The 18,655-nt window shown below is 40.8% G+C and overlaps 1 protein-coding gene across 4 annotated transcripts in view; it reads left to right on the top strand.

Annotated features, from left to right (window-relative positions):
- The window catches only part of Chrdl1 (chordin like 1), a 119,090-nt gene that overhangs the window by 57,753 nt on the left and 42,682 nt on the right, over positions 1–18,655 (top strand). The window lies entirely within an intron of this gene.

Raw genomic sequence — 18,655 nt, 5'->3', positions numbered from 1 at the left:
CCACACACACATCCCCCAAGCTCTAGGGACTTGATTTGCTTTCCTTTATTTGGCTTGTTTTGATTTGAAATCAGTTTTCAGGATGACACTGGTTATTTTTTTTTCTTGTCTATTAGTTGTGCTGCAGAGGGAGCTTGTAAGGACTTTGTTCTTAGTGCTGGCCATGCTTTCTTCTCTAAACTATTAAGTATAGTGCTGATTCTACTATCAGTCAAACTGGTCTTTGTGGACTTTGCATACAATGCCTCTTGAGCAAATAGCCCAGGCAGCTTCTAAAAAATTTATGAATTCCTGGATTATCTAGATTATTCATAGGTCTACTTAAAAGGGAATTTTTCATGAGAGGACTGGATGGCCCTGGCTTTTGTAAAGGCCCTTGGGGAAAGATCAAAAGAACAGAGACAAAGAGGACAGTGTGGAACTGCTCAGCTCCCTGAACAAGGCAATCATCAAGACCAGACACACAGAGCCAACAACTGTCTCAGACAGTCAGCACTGGTCATAGCTGAGCCACCACCTAGACCCAGGAAGCACAAAAGGGAAGTTCTGTGTTCTCTGGATGACTTTGGCTTGCCGTTTCTACTGGCACTTTCCAGTGGAACTCTGTGCAATAGTGGACACATCCCATTACAGTAGCCACAGACAAACGTGATCATTGAACCCTTGATATGCTACATGACTACTGTGAGACTAAAAAACTGCATTTAAATTGTGTTTAATGGTAATCAATTTAACTGTAAACTGATACAGATGACTAATGACTGCTGCCCTGCATGACACTACTCTACCTCATTCATTAGGTGCTTTTATCCTGCATTGAATTTAGCTTTATACCTTCTATCCATTTGTCTAGTTCCTTACAACTATCTTAAGAGCAGGCACTGTATATTCTGTGAACACAGAAAATCATACCTTGGAGTGATGTTTTCTTCAGCCCTCTCTCTTCACACTTGACAAATCCAATAATTTATTTAAGAAAGACTGTAACCTACCTGAAGCCACAGTGCTCTGTAGGCACATTCAAGTAGCCTCGAACCCAAGTCTGCTGGCTTCCTGGACTGTGCTTCAAGAACATCTTCCTTTCAGACAAGGTTTTTAAAAGTGAATACTCTCTTGACCTCCATTGTCTTCACAGCTCATAACTGAGCTCCATCCCTTATCATTTGGAAATATATTGGAGACCAAGACTGTCTTTACCTCCTCGTGTGCTAAGGCACAGAGTAGACTCTGGACAAAGGTTTGTAGAATGAGTTAACTCTCTAAGACCATCGTGTGACCTGTCATGTTTTACATTATATTCTGCAGGAAACTGCTTGTGGTTCAATGCTTTGCATCAGCCAGAGCTCATGCTGTCTCAGCCCAGGGAGACATGGAACCTTTGCATGTGTTCATGGCCCCTGGAGGTGTTCAGATATAGATGAGAGAATGTTGGGAAGCTGGCTGGCAGGTTGGCAGAGAGGCCAGAGCATTTCAGGCTTCCAGATCCTCTGTATTCTGGATTATGTTGATTGGCTGAACTAATTGTCACTTTCTGGTCATAAGAGACATGACACAACTCCTTCTCTCCTCTACCTTTCTAAAATAACTTAGAATTAAACATGTCCAAGGTAGAATTTGGAGGAATTTATCTTTCTGGTCACTTTAGAAAGTGATACAAAGTACTAAGTCCAAACTAAGCCCAGAACCCAATGCTAAAAATGAGGGGAATTCAGTGTATAGGTGGAAGGAAAATATCTTCTTCTAATGCCTGTCCTCTAGGCTTCCCACCCCAGCCTTTTGCCCGTAACCCCTGGCCAACCAGTGGTAACTCAGCACTGGATGAATTGAAGCAAAACCTGTTACCAGCCACCAAAGGTCAAGTGACAGCCAGGCGGTCTTGCCCAGAGCCAGGCCCAAACAAGGGAGCAAATAGTTTGTGCTCCATCTGTAGTGCATGGTCTGCTCATTTATTGGTACCACCTAATGAAGAAGTGATCCGGTCCTGAGATAGAGGGCTTCCAGAGACCCACCCAGTCCTAAAATGCTGAAGCCTAAGTATAGGCATTGGATGCCAAGGACACTGGAGAAAGTCTCCGGAGCATGTAGAACACGAAGCCAATTGGAGTGCCTGCTAAGCCAGCCCAGGATTCCTAGCATTCCAGCCACACCATATCCACCCCCACCCCCGGAGGGCAGCCAGTGGCCACAGCAGAGCCCACATCCAGCAGGCGAGACCCATAACAGACCCTCTAACAGCCTGCTTTTTCACTAATGGCCTGCCTGTTTGCCTTGTACTGAGTTCAGGGAGGTGGACAAATTGTAACACCCAGTTTAGCCTAAGAGTCTGACTTAGCATGGATTCTCTGGGCAGTGAATCATTTTGAATAAGCGCTTAAGCATCTTTCCACTGAGTCATCCTGAGGACTGTCAGGTTCACTAATCCTGACATATACTGTGTATATCCTTTGTTCAGATTCTGTCCCCATGCTGATACTAGAAGCTGGATATAAACAGCAGAACTTTAACAATGTGCTTGTTGGAAATCATTTGTATTAGGACTTCCATTGCCTGCCTCTCTCCAAAAATGCCTGAAGCACAAAGAAAAATCTTACCAGTACCAACTCTTGGTCTGTGTGTGCTTCTGGCAACATAACTACCAAGAATATGTCCTCTTTACTTCTAGTGGCGCTGCTGTATTCAATTTGTTTTCCAGATACTCCATGGATCTGTTTTCATTTGGCTTCTTCTAGGCCAGGGCTGGCATTTTCTTTTTCCTGTAAATATTTTAGCATTTGCAGGCACCTCTTGCTACAACACTTCCTTTGCAGTGTGAAAGCTGCCATAGACAGTATGCAAATGATGGCTGGGGCTGCCTCCAATAAAACTTTATTTACAAAGACAAGTCCTGTGTCCATTTAGCTAACACCTCTTTTCTAGATATAAAATAACCTGAATCGGTAGGTGAAACCTAGTTTCTCATGATAGAATGTCTGTGAGGACAATTTTGAAGACTGAACCATTTCCATTCTCCTTTTGGGAATTGTAGGAATAATTTTTTTCCCCATTTTGACTATCAAAGTCCATTTCTCAAAGGTGGTAGACACATTGTAATGACTAGGATTGGCTAAATGAGGATGCATTAACAACATGCAAATTTCAGAACTTAAAACACTTAAAGGTGTCCATCTCAGGTTGATATGTCATTCTTACCATGGACCCTGGCTGCAGAGCCTTGCCACCTAGGATTTAGTTTCACTGGTATGAGAGGGGAACATAGTAAAGTAGTAACTGGTGCCCTGGTTCTTAAGTATTTTTGCCTTGAAATAACAAATGACTTTTGTTCATGTGTTACTATTCTCAGGACCTGATTCTCAGGGACAGGGAAATGCAAGACTATCATGTTCCTGGACAAGAAAGTGCTGTTCAGTGGCCCTAACAAACATCTACTCCAAGGTCTACTTCCTAGTATTCTTCTTGATGTCTTTTCTTACCTGCCTTTTTGATTGGCCTAATTGTCTCTTTTGCCTAAACCCTACCTGGCTTTCTTCATTCATAATAGCCATTGAAATCAACACTTAAGAACAACACAGTTGAGGGGCTCAAATATTGGTACACTAAGCAATACTTAAATTCTTGTATAGTCCAGCCATGAATATGAAGTCAGGCTGCTGATCCAGGTCCTACATGCCATTGGATCCAAGCATTGATTACCATTGGGCAGCAAGCCGGAGAACAATTAGACCTCCCATGTCTCTGGTTTTGATTTCACTTTTATTTACTTTTAGTGGAAATTTGAATCGGAGAGGGAATTCTAAGCACAATGACTCTAGGCAGTTCCTGCTTTTACTGCTATGGAGAACAGTTGACAAGATGTAAGAGATACAGGAAGTAAAAGATAGCATAGGTGGTGGTGATGCTGTATTATGAACTAACGTGATAGCTTTGGAGGAGGAGAATACACGAAAATACAAAATAGGGTAAACTAATTGTTGTACCAATCTCCAATGCTCCATGACTACAAATACAAGGGTAGCAGTATAGCTCTGACTCTGCTAAATATGATTATCAGAGGATCCTGGGCCATTTTCTTTAGTACTCTCACCTTTCCAAGACCTCAGAGTCCTCTGTTGGATCTTTGGCATGTGGCCCTCAGTCTGGGAGAAAAGAAGAAAAGGAAAAGTATGCAGGGCATTTGACAGGTCAGTCTTCTAAGTTGCTTTGGTCGTTTTCCACCAAGTTTTCTTGACAACATTCTCAAGGCAAGGAAGTCCATAAAATGTAGTGTATAGTAGCTGGGTCTCCAAGTGAATTTGATGAGCGTGGAATGTCTGGCACAGGGGGAATCTTTATAGGAGGAGTTCCCACTGGCTGAGTCTTAGACTGAAGCCTTGAATGATACACTGTCAATATTGAAATGTTTGCCACTCAGAATAATACCTGGGGACGTAGGAAACTGCTCCAGCCTTTGGAAGCTTTTGTAGATAAAGAAATGTGACAAATTCAGTTCATCATACCTCACTCACATTTTTCTGTGGACTTCATGTGACCTATGGACCCATACATACCTAAGGGCACCTACATTTTCATGCACACAGAAGCTTGAGATGTGAATCCAAGGGAGAGAAATGTGAGAATGTCATTCAGTGAAATGATAATGAGTAAGCCCAGGCATTTTTTTTTTCGAGACAGGGTAGCTTTGAGCCTTTCCAGGCTGGCCTCGAACTCACAAAGATCCACTTGCCTCTGCCTCCCGAGTGCTGGAATTAAAGGAGTGTGCCACCACTGCATGGCCAAGCCCAGGCAACTTATTCTGAATGTTTAACTATTCAAAAGTCACTCTTATAAAATAAGTGGTTGGGGACAGAGAAATGGCTCAGTGGTTAAGAGAGCTGGCTGCTCTTCCAGAAGACCTGAGATTGTTTCCCAGCACCCATTTGTCTATAACTCCAGCTCTGAGAGATATGAGGCTCCCATCTGACTTCTATACACACATATGCACACAGAAATGCATCCATACATATATACAGAAATAAATAATAAAATAAATCATTTAAGTAAAAGGCAGCCATTAAAATGGGGACACTGTGCCTAATCTTACTCTTTTTGTCCTGGCTACCAGGAAATTGACAGTCCTGTAACACATACTAAGATTTCAGTTACCCTCTTGGTGGGTATTTTTGGTAGTTACTTCTTGGTTTAGGGTTTTGTTTTCTATTTTTATGTTTAATTACTTTTCATGGTAAATGTTATTTGTTGAGGAAAGGAGAAAATATAGGTATAATTTCTTGTTGTTTCATCTAATGTTAGGTTTGAAGACTGGCATTTATACAAAAGGTTCTCCGTGTTTACTGTGACTTCCTGGGTAGTTGGTTTTACATGATGTAGTTTTAGACAATTGTATGTGAAAAACACACAAAAATGTGTCTCATGCCATTAAGAGTAGTTAGTACTTTGGTGTCTATCGAGAGCTGTTACAGTAAGATCTCCTTCTATACTCTGAATATTTAAAGTTTGGATACAAGCACAGCAATGACTTATTTTAGTCAAGGTTTTCCCATCCACTCTAAGGACAGATAATTCCCTATTTTACTGTAGGACACTTTGTGACTTTCCTTAGCTTCTGCCTACTGAATTTGTATAGCACCTTCCCCACCATTGCCACATATCCCCCCAGGAAATACCTTTCCAAGTTGAACCTTCACATGAAACAGTAGGTATATTCTAGAAATTGAGAACTACTGCTCTAGTGCTAAGGGATTCATGTTTGCCTTCTTGTGAAAATTATTTTCACTTCTTAGAATATAATTTTTTACTCTTTCATATTTTCATACATGTATGCAATGTATCTTGATCATATCAAACCAAATCCACCCTCTCACTCTATCTGAGAAAGCCAAAAACTTCACTCTCCCCCTTCATATCCCCCCTTTTTTAATAACCCACTGAATCCATTTAGTACTGCCTACATGTACATAGAGGTGTGGGGCCATCTACCTGAGCATAAGAAACCCACCAGTGGCCACATCCCTGAAGAAAAGTGATTCCCTCTCCCCCAGCAGCTCTAATTGCCAATATCTCTGTAGCTAGGGATGAAGCTGAGAGATAGCCCTCCCTCAAGACCCTACTCTGGAATTCAGTGCATTTTTATATGCCTCCTAGAAATGGGAGTTAAAGCCAAAGATTCTGGATGATAGGAGCTTAGTGATAAGCATGTATGCACGAGAGAGAGAGAGAGAGAGAGAGAGAGAGAGAATATCATGTAGGCGGGCCTCAAGCTCACTATTTAGATGAGAATGACCTTGAACTTCTGATCCTTCTTCCTTTACTTTACAAATGCTAAGATTACAGGTATGTATCATCATGTCCAGTGTATGCAGTGCTGGAGATCAAGCCCAAGGTCTTGTTCATGCTAGGCAAGCATTCTACTAGTTGTGTTCCATCGCCAGTCCTGACTCCTATGATTTTCAGACCTACTATGTGTCTGCTTGTAGGAAATAGAAGTTTCCATTCTAGAGGAGACAGGTAGAAGAACTTTTGAAAATCATTGGAGTAGCTCTTATTTTATCATGGTTTTACTTTCAGATACTACAATCTCATCTTTAAAGCTCACAGATCTTAGATTTACCGACCTTGCTTTCATTTCTGGGTTGACCAATTCCTAATGTTATCTCAGCAAGAGATATCAACAGTACCTACCTGAGTGGGTGGATATATGTAGGGACAACACACCTAATGAATAACAATTTGAAGTCCCAAACACAGAGCCTGTCCATCACCATCATTAATCTGTATATATCGGTGGTAAACACTGATGTGCTTATTATAATGACTTGAATCTCAAACTTCAAACTCTTTTCTGGGCCTCTACTGTTCACATCGTTGTACTCCCAACAGTGACTCACTGGAGTGGTTTTCAGTCAAGCATAATGTGATTGTGGAGCTTGAATTCATTCTGACCAGATAACACTTCTTCTTGCTCTCCTCTGATGAATTACTGATGTCAAACAAAGACCAAACTTTATTGCTTTTCCAGCTGGGCATATCCAATGGTAGCCACACAGCCTGTTTGCTTAATTAAGACCCGACCCCTATAGTAACCTTACCTTCCAGTAACTTCATGTTGACATGAGGATATGGGACAGTATAGGAGCATCTGACTCCGAAATATAAATCCCACTTTTAAAGTGGGCATTTTTTTATCGATCATTTTGTTTGTTTGATTGATTTTATCCTTCATATCTCTATTTCCCAAAGGGAAGACAGTTCCATGGCAGTCAATAGTGGAGTTCTTTCTCCATCTCTGTATTGTCTACTGTTACTTAAATTACTCTCTCTACAGTTCTGACTTTTCCTTCCCTCCTTAAGGAATTTCAAAGGAGGAAAGCCATGACACTTTTCCTTTTATGCTGTTATTTTATGATGAGTACATGGGAGATGAGCCCCAGTCTTGGTGTCTGGAAGGAGAGGCACTGCATTTTCCTAACAGCGTTCTTGCTCCAGCAGCTTGGAGCCTGCAGCTTTTGCCTTTGCCTGCCACCTTTTTCTCTGCAAAATCTGCCAATGGCCTCCAGGGACTGCTTTCTGGAGGATGTTGCTTGCAGTTTACCAAACACAACAAAATGCATGGTTTTTTTTTGTTGGTTTTAAATGCATGTTTAGGTATAAGCTTTCTCGATTAATTCTCGAGTGCTGTGCTGACTGTATTTCTTCCTCTTTTAGTTGGTAATAGGCTAGCAATAAGCTTGTTCAACCATCTTCAGACTGGTCCTGCTTCCAACTTTATTTTCTCTCCTCCAGTCACTCCAGAACACTTTCTCAATGAAACAAAATCTCACCAGATCACTTCACTGCTTAAATCACTTCACTACCTTCTCGTCGTACACATAAAAACTATAGACTGCTGGGCTTGACATCTTAGTATTTCCAGGTGTTGGATGCCTGATGTCCTTGCACTATCATTGCAAGTACCAAACTGTGGTTTCAATCATTAACATTCTACAGTATTTCATAGGTAGGGGCAGGGCTTTTTGTTTTGGATGGTTTCATGGTAGAAATAAAAAGGTCAGGGAACGGAAAAGACACAGAAGCTACTAGAAAACCATGCTCGCTTGGTCTTAGCTGAAACAGGTAACTAAGGATGAGAAGTGGGATCTTAAATTCACTAGGTTAACAGGATACAGGAGATGACAAATATCAAGATTCTCATAATGTGTAGGTGTTAGATGTGATACACAGTGGTACTTCCCAAAGGTTGTTCCTTGGATGCTTTGAGCCCAGGAGTTCAGAGAAAAATGTTCAGTTGTGATCATACATGTCCCTTGACTGTGAGACTTCTGAGATCCTTTAACATGATGAGAGAGACATGGGGTGCCTACATTATAAATCTTTTCCCGACTTTATTTGGTAGTCAGAAACTTGTTTTCACAGAACATCTTGTGGACTAGTAGTGCTCTGCAGAGCAGACTTGGGAAATGCTGCTGTAGGCAATACAAAGGAATGCCTGACCAAACTCCCCACTGCCTCATCCAGATGCCTCACATTGTTTCTGTAAGTGCTGCTTAAGTGTAGTGACTAATTTGTCCATTTCAAAGGGGCATTGACCTTCAAAAAAAAAATCCCAGTTCCCAACGGATTAGAACTAACGGAGTAATAGTAGAACTCATTTAGGGAATTTATTTGGGGGAAAGAGAAAGGCAGAGAGTGACACATGCTACCACAAACCTGTCGTTAACAATTACAAATCATGCATAACAGTTTTAACATGTTCGTTGCTACTGCTAATCCAGTTAAGATACCTCTTGAGAATTAGAAAATATAAAAACCCATAGCTTAGCAGCAAAGGAGGAACTCTCAGATCCAAAGTGGAAGGGTTTTTTGTTTTAGCCTATATATTATAAGTGCAGATGAACATTTGAGATTGAAGGAAGAACTGGCCTCTGAAAACAAATTTGTGTCATTTCTGCTTCAGTTGTTGGACTGGACTTCTGAGGACTTCTCCAGCCCTCATGTTTTGTCCTAGCTTTCAAATCCTTGTTTTGGCACTCAAGATCAGTGTCCCCTTTGCATCTTTGGGGCCTTACTTCCATGTGTCAAAGCAAAGGGGATTTCCGTTTCCCTCTTGGAGGAAACTCTAGGAGATTTGTGTAATGAGATTAGAATAGTTCATGAGCTGAATAATGCAGCTGATGAGAAGGCTGTCAGATGAAAGTGGAAGAAATCTGGGCAGGAAAGACTGTAGAGGTTCCCTCAGAAGATCGAAGTATGCGGAGGCTCCCTGAATAAATGCCCGCAGCCCACAGAAAGCTGCTCTTAGGTGTGCATCCCCGTGGATGCAGAGAATGTAGATCAGGTCTTATGCAGAGATGTGGTACTACTAAAGCACCCAGGCTTTCTTTTTCAGCAGTGAGGGCACCTCTTTTGCATCATGGAATAATCTGAATCTTGCAAAAACCCTTTGACCATTTTACTAAAAGGATATGTGCTCTCATACTCTCAACATTTTGTAAGTCACTTCATAATCACTTTTCAAAGTCATGATTCACCCCATCAATCTGAGCTTTAAATAAAGTGCCATTTGGCACCTGGATATGTATGTTTATATCTTAATAAAATTAATAATGGGCTCTGAACATTGACGCACAGCACATAATATGTTTGTTCCTTCATGTTGTTCCCTGCTTTAGTTCAGGAGCCATCAGGAGATGGAGAAAGAGAAGACATGGGCCTTGTTTTTTCTTTGTACTTATTGATTACCTAGAAAATAATACAGCTGAGGCCTGTGAGATCACATGCAAAGACACATGCTGAAAAGCTTAATGACCCAAATTCCATGCCCAGAGCCTGTAAATTGTCCTCTGACTTCCACATACACAATATAGTATGTGTGCATGACCCCACCCTCAATATACCTGATACTGAGTGCTGTGCCTTAGGAAGAGACAAATCGTTAGAGTTGCTGCAAGACATCAGCATGCATTTAGTAGACCCTAAGGGCTTAGGAGGATATGAATAAGCCAAGAGTAGTCTGTGAGGGTGATTGGTTCTAGCATGAGTCAGGACAGAACTGGCAAGGAACTCAAGGGAACCAGAGGCCTACCAATGGAGCATTCTTCAGTTCTATGGCATAGCCTCAGGGGAAGGATAGTTGAAATATGTGTCATAACCCAGGCTGGCTCATGCTGCGATGCTCCTCCATCCGCACAGCTTTGGTTTGGGTGCTGGTCCACAGGCCACTTGCTGAGTAGCAAAGCTCGCACTGCGAGCACTGAAAGGCAGCAGATCCCCAGCAGAGGGGTCCTTGCTGAGCTGACAGAACTCTCATGGAATATAGTAAACTCTTGACTCTGTCTAGCCTGCCAGAACAGATTTAGTCCCAAATCTTTTTACCTTCAGATGGAGGGCCATCAATAAAGCGGAGGAAGTCATAGTCCATTGGCTCTTTCATACGGTTTATTGCACCCCAGGACTTTTCTAAAATAATAAATAAACAAATAAATAAGTGTCTTTGTGCATGGTAGAAATCCTGCAATATAGATGCGAGGAAAAACAACTGCTTACAACAAATGCACATACACAGTTACAAAAAAGTGTTTAGAAACAGAACCCGGAGAGGCAAAGCTGCAGCAGCCTCATCACTCAGCAAGCCAGTCCCCAATCCAAACTAAGAACACACAAGATGCTGCCAGAGCCCAAATCTGTGCCCAGTCTGAAAACACCTCTTGCTACCACCAGCCTTCCCAGCCTTCTGCTTGACGAGAAGGGCATATCAGGCAGGGTCGGCTACTGCCTGACAGCAGCTGGAACCCGCACAGAAATGGGATGAGAGACAACATGCAGATGGGGTCCGGATGAGGAGGGGAGAACTGGGATTTCACCAGGGTGTGAGCTTTCAGCGCCCTCTTCCACTCCCTTCTCCCCAGCTGCAGCCGCAGAGGACTGTTTCCTCTCACTCGGCACCTCCTTGCGTGGGACAGAGTGTTGTTTCTGTCTGTTCAGCTGAAGAGTGATCTGCTGAATCTGCTACAAGAATTTCCTGGCCTGGGACCCCCACTGGGGGATGGGCCTGGGGTGGGAGCTGAGAAGCCACCTGTCTTGCTGGAGGTGTGCACACAGTCTTTTTAAGCTTTCCATGCAGGCATATCTTCCCTGCATCAGTCCCTTTGTTGAAATCAGCAGGGTATCAGTTGGACTCCATTTCCCAAGGTGAATATTGGGGACACTGGGCAAAACTATGGCACAGGATTGACCTTGCTCTACCCTTGGCTAGTTCTTCATGTATTTGAGTATGTCTCCATAGCTGACCTTCCTCCCTGTCTTAGGGTACAAGGTACCTTTTGTATGTCTATGAGTGCCCTATTTTGTCACCCATACGCCTTCATTGTAGGTCGCACAGCACTTCAGGTTTTTTCTGTACCATTTTTATTAGACATTTTTACATACTATAAAATGCACTCTTTCCAAGTATACAATCTAATGAGTTTTAGCATATGTGTAATTTAAATGAACACAATCATCTTACTCCAGAATATTTTCATCATACTCAAAGGGTGTACCATACTTACTAGTAGTCACTCTATTCTGACTCTTGTCAGAAATCTCAACTGTAGAGTTGGGAAGATGGCCCCTCCAGGAAGACCACTTACTACACAAACATGAGGATCTGAGTTGAAGTCCAAAAATTCTACCTAAAAAGCCATTTGTGGTCACAAACACTTATAATCCTAGGGCAATGAGGGCCAGAGATAAGATGATAGCAGAGGACTAATGCCTTCCAGCCTAGTGTCAGGATCAATGAAAGATCCCATCCCAAGGAGGTAAGGTGGAGAATGATATAGCGTATGTCCCTCCAGCCTCCACCCCACCACACAGTTGTGTATACCCACATACACATACATACACATACATAAAACACATGCTACACAGAGAGACGAGTACTGACAAAAGCTTACCTATCACTGACATGGAGAAAATGGGGTAGTTTGTGTCTACTGAGAACCTGGACATAATATGATGGTCCAGCACATGTTATGAATATAAGGGGCTTAGGAGTGAGTGACTGTCTAGTCACCATCCAAGATCTGGTAACTTGAGAAATTCTATAAGGAATAAAGTACATTTTACTTCATGAAGGTATAAACAAACATTGCCACTGTGTTGAAGGCCTGGATGGTTTCTAACATAGTACATACTATTGGCGGAAATTATTGCTTCTCCTTTGAAAGTTAGTGAATACCTTACACAGAGGCAGGATTTGCCAGTGTAAGTTCATGCTCACTATAAGAGCTGTGCATCACCCCCATCCCTTCCCTTTTAACAACACTTTCTGCCTTCAAGAAACCTCATAATTTCAAGAAAATAATGATTTAACAATAATTTTACATATTTAACAACAATATGTAACCAGTATTATATTGAAAACATTAGATGTCTTGTTTACTTCTCACAACTCACGAGGCTGGTATTGTTAGCATCCTCATTTACTGATGAGAGAACTGGGGTAAAGAGACATTAAGCATCCCACTCAGCTAATAAGCAAGAACTAATTATAATGGACCTGAATGTTAAGCTCAGATAGTATATTCTGAAGTTGGGCATTTCTTCCACTTATGACAGATTCTGGTGGCTGCATTTTCAGCAGTCTCCCTCACATGAGTCCTTTTTTGGGAAAGTTCTGTTTCCTTTGCCCTGTATTCTACAGCCTCATCACGAATAAAGCATCAAAGGTTCATGTCACAGTATAATTAACTAAAAAAAAAAAAAAAACTTTTAAAAACATTGCGTTCAGCAGGTGTTGTGATGTGCTCCTTTAATAGTGCTTGGGAGGCAGAGGCAGGTGGGTCTTTGTGAGTTCCAGGCCAGCCTGGTCTAAATATCAAGTTCCAGGACAGCCAGGGCTGCTACATAGAGAAGCCCTGTCTCTAAAAAACAAAGAACAAAACAAACAAAAAACCCATTGTGTTCCATTGGCACCTAGTATGAATTCAGTTAATGAGATTAGTACTAGGGACCACTGGTAGGACCTTACTATAATGAGCTACAGAACAATGAAGCTTTTATGGGGACAGAGTTTGGTGAATATCTGAAAATCATAATAATCTACTCCCCACAAGGCAGCAGATCTAGTTAAGCCATCAATCCAAGGGGTTCTAGACTTGGAGCTCTGAAAGGAAGAACCTAAATGGTATGTTACCAGTTCATATGGTAGACCCATTTGGTCTCACTGAGAATCCCAAGTGATCTGAACTCATAGACCCTGAACACTGGACTTTTTAGAGGGATACTACAGAATCCCATTGTGGGAGATAAAGTCATTTTATATGATACCTACTATCATGTAGCCTGATCACAACATACATCCTTCTGCTCCTCATCTCACTACAGTATCATTTTGTCAGGGTCACAAGTGATTTACTGTGAGTATCCTTACATGTGTGTGTGTGTGCTTTCTTTCTATTAGACCAAGATTTAAAAAGCTTTCTCAGATTTACACAATGATACAAAAACTGTTTGAGAAAACAATGGAATAGCCTTCACCCACACTTTTCTGAAGGATTAATGTGGGTAGGAGAAAAAGCCCAGTCATTGAAATAAGACTGAGGAAGTCATACTTAGGATATGTCCCTCTAGTAGGAATATAGTTAGGCTACAAATGACCAGCGTTGTAGGGTAGAATTTTGAACACTGAGACCCAAATGGTCATCTTATCTAACCCACAGCCTTCAAATAGAATCTTTAGAAACATGGTCTTCAAGATAATTTTTGAATGAAAAATAGATTTATATCATTCAAGAATTTGAATTCATATGAAAGTTCATTCATATAGGATTATATAGCAAAGTAAACATATACATTAAAATATCTAATCCAGACTATGACACACAAAACTATTTATCTCTCCCCCAACATGTAATTTCTTCATAACTATTATGACTTTCTTATATAGCTTTCCATGTTTTCTTAAGGAAAATACAATATCAGTATATTCGCCTGTACATAAAATATAGTATGAAGCTTGTAATCATTTATACCTTGTTTTGTATAACCTCTTCTGTCAAGTCTTTATTGTATTTCCATATTTCCCCTCCATCTTGCCCTCTTATCCTCTAAAGTGGCCTGAAGATTTTCTGATACTGTATCAGTGAAATGTCACAAAAGCAGAAAGAAGTTCAATTCAAAAAAGGAATGTAGGAATGAGAGTAATGGTAACAGAAAGGGTGTCCTTGTTCTTGAGATTAGCATCTGACCCTCAGAAGCCCTGTGAAGCTTTGTGCTCCTTTCTGCATGTCTCCTCACCTCCATGCTGCTTTCTCTAACTAGCTAAGAATTTCTCCACTAAGAGACTGGCAGTCTGATGGTGAAGAGAATAGTGAAGAGAGAAACCACCATGAAAGCTTTAGCTTCCAGAGAGTTTGGAGAAGGATAGGACCATGCAGGGAAAGAATGATGTACCAAAGGAAGTGAGGGTAGGAACACAAGAAGAGTTGGTAAATTTTCCCTCGTATTCTGAAGAGGAAAAAAAGACAGAAAAGAATAAACAGGCTATGACACAGTAATTATCACTAAGATATTAGTGGGAGCACTGTTGGGTGCAATACTGACTTTTCCTAGGGAGATGCAATGCACACACATCTATTCACCTCAGAAAGGGAACCCACAACAGACCACATCAAACTGCATTTGATGCATTAAACTGCATCAAAGTTTAACTTGGTCAACCAATGAATTTTCACTGGGGTTCCTAAGAGAAATATGGGTGAAGAATTACTTACAGAAGAAAAGGTGATTCAAAGGCATCAGTAAAGTGATAGATAGATAGATAGATAGATAGATAGATAGATAGATAGATAGATAGGTGATACATAGATAGATAGATAGATAGATAGATAGATAATACATAGATAGATAGATAGATAGATAGATAGATAGATAGATAGATAATACATAGATCGATAGATAGATGATACATAGATAGATAGATAGATAGATAGATAGATAGATAGATAGATAGATAGAAAGACAGACAGGCAGGTGATAGATAGAACATTGAATCCCTCCCAGCATGGGTGAGAACTCACTAAAGCCACGTTCTTGGAGCTCTGCACAACTTGCAGGCAGCTCATCAGGTCCAAGAGTCCCTTCTCTGCCACTATCTAGCCAGAGCCTCTTCAGGCAGCAGTTAGTTACTGCTTTTATAAAGCAGGGCAGAGGCTTCTAGAATTTTTTAAGTGTCAGCCTTTCCAAACATGTGACAACCTCCCGAGTCTTACCTCCTTCTGGAGGGGGTATTTTGATTCCCGAGAAAGTCTGTTGTATTGCAAAAACTAATTGCAAATTGAACAAACACTTAGGCAACAGGATGAATCTCTAATAGCAGTATTTTAGACTTCAGTAAGAGCAAAAGAGGTAATAAATATTTAGGGTAAGAAAATGTTCTCTAAGCATGTCAGAAATCATAGTTTTGTTTATTTATAAGGTCATCCCTCATGTAAGGAGAGGGAAATGGCTTCTTTTCCAGTCCATCTGTAACAATGTCTCAATGCTGGTCTGATTTCTTCCTGGTGTTTCTCTTCCACTACTTTTCATAGTATTTTGTGGGAATTTAAGTAGAAACAGGGGACATGGGGAGGCTAGAAGCTATGCAGCCTGGATACTTTTGTTATAGTATTCTCCTGAGGGTTCCTGGAGCCAGCTTGGGTTTACACTGATTTCCTGCCAGTTTTCAGCTAGGAGCACTGAATATGTTCCAAGGATAGTTGGTTCAAAGCCCAGCCACCTCAGAAAATCTGGGAAGGGAGAGGATAGAGACTGGTGTGGCTTTTCTTGCTTATGTGGTTGGGAAGCATGCTGTGTTGGCCCTGTAAAGATTCAGGGAGATTTGAGACATGTGCCCCATTCTTAGAAAAATTAAACACAACCAAGGATAAGTAGCTTGTGCAAAGTTATAGGGAGTTGATACTGGGGCTACCATAACGATTCGTAGATACTACTCCAAAATTTTAGCACCCATTTGTGAAAACCATATACACTGGAAGGCAGAAAAACTGTTTCTGAGTCTACTCTCCTATTGAGCAGCTTTGTAACATGGATAAAACCTTTTCAGATTATCTGTGGCTCCGTTTTCATAATTCTTTCCCCTAAACCATTAAGAATGTTCAAAAAATGAATGAAGATACCGAGACAGTTGCAGAAGAATTGGTGGAAGCTCGACAATGACTCCTCTCTCAGTTTCTTTGATTCCCATTTACCTCTGTCTTCTGTTCTCTCCCCATATTCTCATTGAGGAGGTGAGTAGACGCCAGTGCCACATTCCTCTGAAGACTACAGTAAGGAAAACTCTGAAGGTCACACACCCAGTGAAAAACCTCTCCCTGCTGCTGCCCTGCCACTGATATCTTAGTGGAAGGCCCAGTTTAATAATCAATCCGCATTCTTTTGAGGCTAAATATTTCCAATTTTTGTGTGTGTGTGTGTGTGTGTTCTAAAGATCTGCCAGCTTCTGTGAGAGCCATGGCAAATATGCTTTCGTAGGTCATTGTACATTTCCTTTACCACAGAATGCTGAGATTTGGAATAATTGGAGCCCAGGGGGCAAATGGCCCTGCTCCTGTCCTTTCCCTGAAGAGTTCCACTCATTTGTGCCAGCTGCCGATGTCTGCATGTATGCACACATGGGCAGGGCCAGGGACTCATGGCCCAGACAGAAAGTAAATTATTATGAAATAAAATCTGTCTTAAAGGGTTCTTCTTTTTAAGGCAAAATTCAGGAACTATTCTTACAGTCTGTAAGGGTCATGGATAAGTAGTTAACATCTAAGGAAAGAACAGTTGATGCCAGATCAACTTATACAGTAAAATAGAAAACCAAATTTTTAGCCAAAGCATTGAAGTTGGTGAAAAGTACAGTTTTCTGGGTATTTTTGGACATAGAATTGTAGTAAGACAACATAGCTCTCATGGTCTGTTGGCTTGGGCTTTGGTTTTAATTAAATAATCGTTTGCTTGCTACAGGTTTGAAATGATTGGCACTTTTCTTGATAGTAGATAGGAAGGAAACTCAGAATCAGGTATCAGTCAATATCCTGGTGCTTCCAATTGCAAAGTATGTTACCTTGGACAAATAAATTTGTTTTGTGGTACTGCACATCAAACTTGGAGGCAAGCACTCTGCTACTGACCTATGCTCCAAACTCAGATCACTACATTTCTTAATTCTTGGTTTCCTAATTTATTAAATTGGCATGATCATATATACATCAGAATGTTACTGATGAAAGCCAATGAAATAATGTACTTAAAAACACCATGTGCATAGTGTACACTTAGGACTCAATAAATGTTAATTGTTTTTATATTATGATGATGATGATGACAGATATTGTGTTTAGCCTTTATCATGTTTACTGAATCTCGTGAACAATGTCAGTTTGTTTTTTTAACAGTCATAGTGAAGTATAATTTATCCACATAAAATGAACTCTTATTTGTTATATTTTTACTAATAAAATCACCCTGCTCCCTAAGCCTCTCTCTAAAGAAACCCATGACTCCTCTGATTTCACTTCTTCAACCACCCTGTGGCAAGCACTTTCCACACATCAACGATTAGGTCAATGCTGGAACATAATCATTACTGTTTTTTGTGTACGCTATTATTTGTGTGTGTACATGTGCATGCAAGTCTGTGTGTGTGTGTGTGTGTGTGTGTGTGTGTGTGTGTGTGTGTGTGTGTATGAGAGAGAGAGAAAGACAGAGACAGAGGAGACAGAGAGACAAAGACAAACAGAAATCAAGAGCATGCTTACTCATTGCAATACAGACTATACTAAAGGAACTCTGGGAAAAAAATTCCAGAGATCATTCTCTTAAAGTAAACTCACTGGGTGAATTAACTTTTCTTCTATATGGCAATTGTATGCTAGACTCTGTGAAGTGGAAATACATGAAAGAGACTCAATTTCAAAAAGTAATTCATACGCAGGTGTAAATAGGCTGATAGAAGATGAAATTTAATTTCAGGATGCCGGGTTTGGGTTCTCCATTCCACCATTAACTAGTTTTGTTACTTCGGGGAAGTTAGTCTCTTGATTTGTTTCTCTCCAATATAAAAATGAAGGGAAGAATCTAACCCACTTGACTCATAGATGGTTACAAGCGTCACTCTTAAAAACACATAAGCAAGCCTCTTTATAAACAGTTTGCTAGGTGACCATAGTCTACAGATACATGTTCCAGTAATATTTAAGTTCCAGATAGTGTGCTTTAGACATCAGGTACATTGAGAGGTCCAGAGCACTGACTAGAATTATTGCACAATACTTTGTGGAGAAAAAAAAAAACAAAAAACGAGAGTTGAACCTTTACAGTCAAGGACTTCAACAGGTGAAAAAGAGTCAAGGGAGAAGGCTGTCTTGGTGGGGAAATTCACAATAAGTAACAACCACCGAGACCAGAGGAAACATGTGGTGAGCTATATAAAAAATATATGTACAAACGTATGACAATCTATACAAAACATGATGAGGAATAATGTTTCCAGGGTAGTTACAGCAGACAATAGATGGTTTTTCTGAAGGTCTAAGGGAAGACTAAATAGTGGTAGTGTGGATTCCTTTTTCGGTAAGTCATCACGTTATTCATGCTGGACCAAGTATAGTATAAGCTCAATCAAGGCAAGGCC

This window comes from Peromyscus leucopus, chromosome X (assembly GCF_004664715.2).
Source record: "Peromyscus leucopus breed LL Stock chromosome X, UCI_PerLeu_2.1, whole genome shotgun sequence".
NCBI lineage: Eukaryota > Metazoa > Chordata > Mammalia > Rodentia > Cricetidae > Peromyscus > Peromyscus leucopus.
This window is presented reverse-complemented; position numbering and strand designations above follow the sequence as displayed.